Source organism: Atta colombica, unplaced genomic scaffold (assembly GCF_001594045.1).
Source record: "Atta colombica isolate Treedump-2 unplaced genomic scaffold, Acol1.0 scaffold110, whole genome shotgun sequence".
NCBI lineage: Eukaryota > Metazoa > Arthropoda > Insecta > Hymenoptera > Formicidae > Atta > Atta colombica.
In genome coordinates, this window is record NW_017259196.1 from 1,374,895 (window position 1) to 1,383,704 (window position 8,810).

The 8,810-nt window shown below is 33.4% G+C and overlaps 1 protein-coding gene across 1 annotated transcript in view; it reads right to left on the bottom strand.

Moving 5' to 3' along the window:
* LOC108693900 (ATP-binding cassette sub-family G member 4) overlaps positions 1-5,595 on the bottom strand; it is a 21,318-nt gene extending 15,723 nt beyond the window's left edge. The window contains exon 1 of the mRNA XM_018203098.1: positions 5,174-5,595. The gene's annotated coding sequence lies outside the window, so the exon portion shown is untranslated. The remainder of the gene's footprint in view (positions 1-5,173) is intronic.
* Between the last annotated feature and the right edge of the window lie 3,215 nt (positions 5,596-8,810).

Consider the following 8,810-nt stretch of genomic DNA (forward strand, 5'->3'; position numbering starts at 1 on the left):
TTACTCAGACAACATGTATATTTAAAAGACGTCATAAAAACGGATTTTGAATACATACATGTCTAAAAAAAGTCTAAAAGAATATCATCTTCACGTGTCTGGATATATTTCGCTGTATCATACTCAATTAATCATCATCAATTGTTCTGTAAACACGCGTATTTGTCATAATATATTTTAAATTTTTTGCAAGTGCCAATTCGAAGAGTACAAAAAATTGGAAACGTACATAAAAAAGATTAAAATCATGCTTATTCATTATGTTGCTGAATAATTTGCTATAATTACTAAGCGAGAAAAAATCTTATCGTAGTGCGCGGTATCTTATAGCCGTTTTTATGAGCAAAATTATCGATAGTTAAATTCGTTCAATGTTCTTTATACAATCTACAATTGTCATGCTAACCTACAGGGAAATATGCAGCTCGTATGCATAACTTCCCCTGATACCGATGTACCGAATAAACGTGAACCGAGCAATCTTCGAATAATCATCCTTTGACTAGAAGAGAGAAAAGAATATTACGTTTTATTAGGAAATAGTCTTTTTCTTATTAACTCTAATTAATGTTATGTGTTTAAAATTTACCCAGCAAACCAAATAATATAACTGCTACATATAAAAATGTAAACGATGGATATTTATATATATGTTATGTAGAAGTTTAGTGTTTTTTTATACATATATATGTATATACCTGATATACACACACATAAAACATACACTCCCTAAAACTTTTAAAGTGAATCTCACTTTGTAAAGTTTGACTCTTTAGAGGATCTCTCTTAAAGTCATCTGTTTTATCGATTATTTTTCAAATAAATATTTTTCTAATACCTTTATATACAGATTTAAAAATCCTTTGTAACAATTAAATATAAACGATAATGTAGTCCATATCGATCGACTTTGATTATGTTCGAATCGGCCAGTTGAAAATCTATAATTCCCGTTACGTATACTATACTGTACTAACAACTGGCAGAACACGGCCTTCAAAAATAAAAAATGGAAAATTATAGTTTTGTCGGCTTTTGACTACGTCGATTCGTAACAATATTTACTTTATATACAAGTTTTATACTTTATACATATAAAATAATCTTGATTTGGATTAGGGATTACATGAACCAAAAAATGTTGTATTCTTAGAATTAGGCTTAGATAGAAAAGATTAGTTAATTAGAAAATTTGTACGTATTTGTATGTATGCGATGTAGTGATGTGTCAATGACATGTAAATCGTATGTATGTAAAAGTTTTATTGAATCGATAATACAGATAACTGTAGAATCCCCTTAAAGATTGTAAATTGAGCCACTCTTTTTGAAAGCATATTGGTTGTATAAATACGGATTTACCACGTTGTATATACTCTTTAAATTTTGTACAGTGGAATCTCATCCTAAAGAATGAAAATTAAGCAAGTCTTGAAAAGGAAGGTATATACGATGAGTGGTAAATCCACATTTATACGATCAACATGCTTTATTCAATTAATTATGCACTATAGATGTAGAAATCCAGCGAAATACAGCAAGAAAGTGCAATCGATACTTGCGTCATTATGTTTTATAAACATAGAGTTTCCTAATAGAACTTACGCTCTTTTCATAAAATTAGCAAATGCAATCTTACTGCTAATTGCTACTGTGACGTTTTTTTTTCTTCGAAAAAAGATAACTTTCAATTGCGAACTTGAATTCTATCTTTCTTGACAAGAATACATTATCTGTATCGTGTAGAAATGGAGCATTGTTGCCGACTAAACAAAAAAAAAAAAGAAGAAGAAGAGAACAACCAGCTTCATTCATAAAATAAACTAATAAAAAAGGAAATAATTAAAAATAATAAAATTTTTATTCATTAGTTACAAAAATAGAAAAGAGAGAAACGTGAGAAGAGAGCGATTTCAGTTTCAAGCATTTTCGAGCATCGAGTTCTAAAGAGGATTAATTCGGCACTGTTCGTACGCTATGTTATACCTAATTCAAGGCATACCTCTCGCTTATGTACACAGTATTCTGCTGATGCTACTTCCGCGTCTCTCGCGTCAAAATCTTGAAAATCGAAGATCAGCTCGCGGTTATTCCGGCCGTTGGGAACCATCGCTACGGCGCTCTCTCTCTCTCTCTCTCTCTCTCTCTCTCTCTCTCTGTTTTTGCAGGGCATGCACGTGTCAGGAATTACGCCGGTCGCATGTTTGTGATACACGATGCGCTCAATTGCATATTGCACATGACGGCAACGGCGTACCTACCGCCGTTTCCGCCGTTGCCACATTCGCTTGTGTCAGTAACTCGCAGCTAGGCGCCGATCGAGATGACATCGCTCGGTTTTATTATTCTGGGATGACGTTCCAGAATCGGCCCGGCTGGCCGCCAGGCGACCTTCTTTGTTTGAACAACTAAACGTCCCGATCAGCCTCAGAGGCAATAGTCGCTCCAAGCTCTCGTTAATTAAGCGTTCTGTTCACAACAGAATCAATTCTGCAAGTCTGATAAGGTACCTCGGAACCACTATAAAGTGTACGGAAAAGGAATTTCTATTTAGCTCTGAATGCAACGTTAAGTCCAGTTTTGGATTTCTGATGAGAACTGCGATTATTTTATATAAAATTCGTTTCCGATATCAATTACAGTGACAATCAGTGACAATTGCACTAATGACAATTGCACAATTATCCTGTCAGTGCTCCAAATGAAAAAAAAAAAGTTTTTATTTAGATGTGTTAAAAAAGTGCATTTATTCTATCGATTTATGCAATTATAAATAAAATTGTAAAATAATCTCTTTTTTTATTCGTATAATTAATTGATTATAATTAATTATTTAACAGGATATACATATAATACGTATTTAATTAATGTACAAATGAGACCGATTGTAATTCAAATTCTTTGTATATATCTATCGATTATATTTCTAAACAATATTAAGTGAAAATCAAGATTGAATAATCAAGACCGGTATACAGTTTATTTAAATTGGAAATTATATAAATTCGCAAGAATGTTATTAGACAAAGAACCGCCTTGACCGAATATAATATTTTTCACTCATTAGATATATTTTTAAATGTATTGTTTGTATGTACATGAAAAGATCGATTTATAAATATTAAAAATTTAGCTATTAATAAATCTGAAAATAATTTGGTTGAATCTAAAATATATATGTTAATCTGAAAATAATTTGAATGTAAAATACATGATGATTCAACCAAATTATTTTTACATTTATTAAGTTGTTCAGCAATATTTTATTGGCTCAAAATTATATACAAAATATATTTACGAAATTTTCGACTATCGATGTAAAAATTTAAAGTTTTCCTAAAAATTCATTTTTTTAAAGTGCCTGTGATTCTTGTTATCGAGTTATATATGCGAATTAAATAAAAAAAACATTCTAATTTTGATTGATCATAATTCCGTTAAAAATCATCGTATCGCAATTAAATAATTGCTAATTTTTAAAATGTAAAATATATATAAATTTAAATTAAAAATATAACATTATTGTCCTTATATATAATCATTCATTGCACAGTGGTTAAAAGAAAAGTAATATCACATTTTTACTCAAATGTATAATATAATATATTCCTTTTTATATATATTCTGATATATATTCTATTTTTTAAAAATTGTACTCAAAAGAGCAATGTTTTAGCTTTAAAAATCTGTTTTTTAACTAGCGGTACAATGATTTTTAACGGAATTATGAGCAATCAAAGTTAGAATGTTTTTTTTTACCTCGCGAATAACTGAAGAATAAAAAATCGTAGGAACATTTTTAAAAAACGAATTTTGTAGGAAAAACTTCAAGTTGTTTTGTAGGGAAAACTCCAAGACAAACCCATAAAATGAAAAGAAAAATTTCCCTTTTTTCAGCTCATAATTTTTTACATGTAAAAATGACCAAACTCACATAAATTCCAAAATTATAGTAACTTTTTTGAAAGAAATTTCAAGCTTCAAAACTCTTTTTTAAATTTAAATTTCGTTCATTTTTTATGAAGCTATATATACAATTTTGAGCTAACAAAATACTGTGAAATTTCCTGAACAATCTAATATATCCTAAATTTTTAGAAATTCCAGCAAAATTGTTCTTTCATCGTGTAGTCATACTTTATTGAATTCTCTTGTTTTTTTTTTTTTTAAATAATAGAAAATGGGCAAAATTCTGCGAAAAAGTACAATATATGTGTGAATATTGTCCAGCTATGGATAACAATCCTTCGAATGGAAGTACGATCGATCGCATTGATATACGCAAATTTTCCTCGTTAAATGTGATGTGTTCATATACGACATGTGTTCGATGCAATTCATTTATTGTAATACGTTTATCTTATTGATGTTAAGCTCAAGTCATTTATTAAGCGACCCGTATGACGATCTTGTTTCTAGTTCTAGATACCTTTGAACTTGTTGTTTCTGTTCGGTTAGAGGAATCTTTTGTTCTATTAAGTGACATGATAATATTGAAAACGTCGTCCTAATAGACTGTCGATAAACCTTTTAAAATAAAATTATAAAAACCATGTAGCAAAAACCGTATGATAGTAGCTATAAATGCCGTGAAACACTTTCCTTTAGATTTTTTCATTCCAAATAATACACGTATCGCATAGATAAGAAATGAAGCGGTTGCGTTATCAAATAACATGAAGACGATTGTCTTCGTATAGTCATCTTAAAAATAATTGATAAAAATTATAGATTCTCCTCCGATTTAACCAAATCGCTAATTAAAAGATAGAGATCATAGAACAAAGGTCGACATTTCCAAAGGGGAGAAGATAAAGGCTGGAAAGTAATGAGTCGATGACCGGGTAAAGAGTGCGTTACTACGTGATCAGTGCGTAATTAACATCATTATGCGGAGTTCGATTTTACAGAGGCATGATATATTTATATCACTTCGCGTACCTCTAATTAATTGATAGAAGCATCAATAATAAAGCGGAAAAACCGCAAAACTCGAGTATAAATTAATTTCTCCCTCTATCCCATAATTGATTACCGTCTAGCGAATGCGGGGCAGATCCCGCGGTGTTCATGACACACAGCTGCAAGGGTGGTTGAAGAGTCACCGAGGTAGTTACATGTCCGTCCCACGCGCACGTTAATCGACGCTAACACTGCTAACAGGACAACTTACCCTCAGACAAAAGTAGATTCCAGCTACCGCCGCGACGTCATACTACGGTGACGACACTTCGCATCTTCGACTTGTCGAACACCTCGTCCTCTTGGGCGGGTTGTGGAGCGGAAGTGTTTCAGGAACGATGGACCACACGGATCACCACTCTGGTCCTCGCACTTGGTCAACGGTACGCCACGGTACCACCTCGTCCAAGGTTCCACCTCGAATATCGACTCTGTCGGGTTGTCTGATTACTGACTCACCGTCACCGTTGCATCCTTCACACTGCATTCGTTACGAGGCACTCTTCGAATACCGTTGAGAGGAAATCGATCGCGAATGCATTGCCTGTACGCAGGTGATCCCCCGATGACTAATCAGACAGGATTGGAGTAAACGCACTGAATGGATCCACAACGCGCACTGCAACTCAATGCAACTGGACGCAGAGAGAGAGCGGATCTCTCCGCGACCTCACCACTACGATCAGCTGTCGAGCTGTGCTCGACACCACTTCCACCTACGACGAAATGAGCCGAGCTCGAGAGCGGCAGAGTCCAGGGACGAACTTAGTGACGGTACCCTTAGCTTTCCAACTTCTTTGTCGTCGGTTATTACGAGGCCACGCGAACGAGGAAATTCATTCGTTTAATCGTAATGTCAGTAGCACGCTTAGATATTTTTCTCTCTTACTCTTAAAAATTTGTTGGTGAGTTTGTCATAAAAAAGTCACGGAAAAGTGGTACACAAATAAGAAAAATCATAAATCACATGAAGCATGAAAAGTACTGAAGATATTTTAATCGAGCGATTAACTTTTTTCTTTAATCTCGCAACTAAACTTATAAAAAATTTTCTGATTCATATCTTTTAACACATAGTTTGCCGATGTTTTACACAGATTATCTTTTTTTAGAGAAATAAATTTTTAAGTTTTTCTTGTCGTCCTCCAGGCTTTTTATTCGATCTCGAGAATATTTATTTCACTTTAATAGATTTTACGTCTTACTTATCGATATCATGCGTTAAAGTCAAGGACAGTCCTTGTCCTGCCTGGTGTTAAAACATTCTTGATAAATATTGAACTTTAGAACGGTGAAACTTTATCGCTAACAATTAATTTAATTCTAGCGGTTACGTTATCGTAACATAGCTGGTAACTTGACTACGTGTTAAAGCAATTAAATTTACTGTTGCCAGTTTCAAAAGTCTTCGTTGCTTGTTTAATCATGAATCCAATATATCAGCTTGCAATATTATAATAAGTGCTAGTTTCGATATTAATCACGTGCACAGTGTTGCTTCTACGAATTTCTTCTTGTAAGAGAAAACGTGCCTTTAAAGTTATTCCTACAACGTTTCATAGTAACTAGGATAATTCAAAATAATGACACACGCGAGTTTAAAGCAAATTATCTATTGTTTGCTCATGTAATTATCTTCTGCGTAAGAAAAATAATAATTGTCTTAATTGTTGAAGATATAAGCAATCAAAAATTAATTTCATCAAATATAAAATGTTTAATGCCCATTTCCACCAATGTAGATTAACTTTAATCTCTAAATTTCAACTTATTCTTCTAATCTTTAGAATTAGAAAAAGACGAAGAGTAAGTTGAACCGAGGTTTAAAAGTTAATCTGCATTGGTGGAAACGGGCATAAGTGACAAAAAAAAAAGATTACAATGTCCAATGTATCGCTGGATTTATTAAAATAAAAAAATGAGATTCGAGGGCAGCAAATAACTATTCGACGATTTGTCGTGTCACATAAGAAATTTCTTCTTATTTCTTCTCTCTATCTCTTTAAAGACATTTGGAGAGGGTGCCTCTTTCTCGTTGTACAACGTTGATCATCGCGCATGTACAACAAAGCGAGGTCGTGCCATACTGGCGATATTCCTATGTACGTTTACGCGAATATCGACCTTAGAGGTAGCACGACGGAATACTGTAGGAAAGTATGACGAAGAGCGCAGGCGAATCGAGTGAAATGATGATAGAACATGGGAGAGGGAACTGCAATTCCTCGTACGAGCGAGGAGGAAAGGAAGGAACGAAGGAGAAAGGAAAATGAGCTACCACATGCCGTAGGTCGATACTCCAGCACTGAATCCGTTGGTGGTATTTATTAAGTACAGTTGCACTGGTGTAAGTACGTTCATACCCGAAGATGTTTGCTTGGAATTCACAAGTGAGATAAAGAAATACAACCCGTTCGTAAAAGAGAGATATGCAAAGACTAAGTGCTGAAGTTCATTCGGCGGACACCTGCACTTGTGAATGACGATCAAAGTTTGGATTTTGACGCAAGTGTCATCTTGCCACATCGTGATTCATTACGTTGTTTATTAGAATACGTAGATAACGTTCCTTTATTAATAATTAGGGTTTCATTGTTCGTATATTCAGTTTGGCGAACATTTTGAAAGCATCGTGAGCAACTAAACAATGATCTCCGCAAGGAAATGCAGAATATGTAATCTGACAGGATGTGTAATAGGATTTAGCGGATTTCCCATATTTCCATTCATTCTATTCCGAACGTTTGAATTAATTTGCAGAAATCGTTTTCTCTTTATGATTTGAGGATCGTCGCGGTTTGAATAATTTTGATTTTTGTCAAGAAAAACCTATTAGGGTCTAATAAGTCTACTCTGGCAGATCAAAGAACTAGAAAATGCGGAGTATACTTGGGATTTTATAACGATTTCTTTTCCTTGTGAAACATAAATAGGAATTAACGTCAACAGCGAAAATCGCTAATGATATTTTCAGGAAGTAAAAAGTGGATTGTTCTGGTAAAAGAAAAATATAAGATCTGCCAGAGCACAGCTTATTCGTTCAACTCGTGTAGTCCCGGGATTTTATTGCGATACTATATACGTGGACATTCGAACTTCGGATTTATATCGAATGATTAATTGATGTAGATTGATTTTTGGATACATGATTTTTATATCGTTCTCCATTACGCAGAACATTCTATATTTTAGATTTCCGGCGAACTTTGCACTTGTTTAAGAAAAACGTTCTATGGCCTCCTTGAATCTATCGTCATTACTGTTGTCGACTGATGAAAGACAGTGAAGCACGTGATTTTTAAATTAGCGATTTTCTCAAATTTGATAACAAATCTGCATTAACGAACTTTCCTGCTCGGGGGGAGATAAAGCTATGAAACTGTAATCTACTTTAACAAATGGTAGGCATTATACATATTTTTATAAAACTATTTGTATTAAAACTATTATCATCTGGATTTCACTTCGCGATCTTTCTTACTAAAGTTTTTCTGTAAAATTGCAATAATCTTTTATATAACTTTGTTTCTAATTTTTATATCAGGAAAATACAGTTTTCATGATAAGAAAAAAAAACCTGAAAGGAAATGATAAATGTGCACATCGCAGATAAAAAAACATTGCAATCGATTTCTTATGTTGCTTGTTAAGGGGATCCGTAAATTATGCAAATTCTTTTTATTCACAAATAGGTATTAGCTCAAGGATCCTTCGAGCGAGCCAATAAAGCTATCTTGCGCGAATATCAGACATACGTTAAGAGGTGCTTCTTGATAAGAATGACAAACATATGTGTCAAGATAATCAATATTCCTGTGTTATAACAATACCTTATATATATATATATA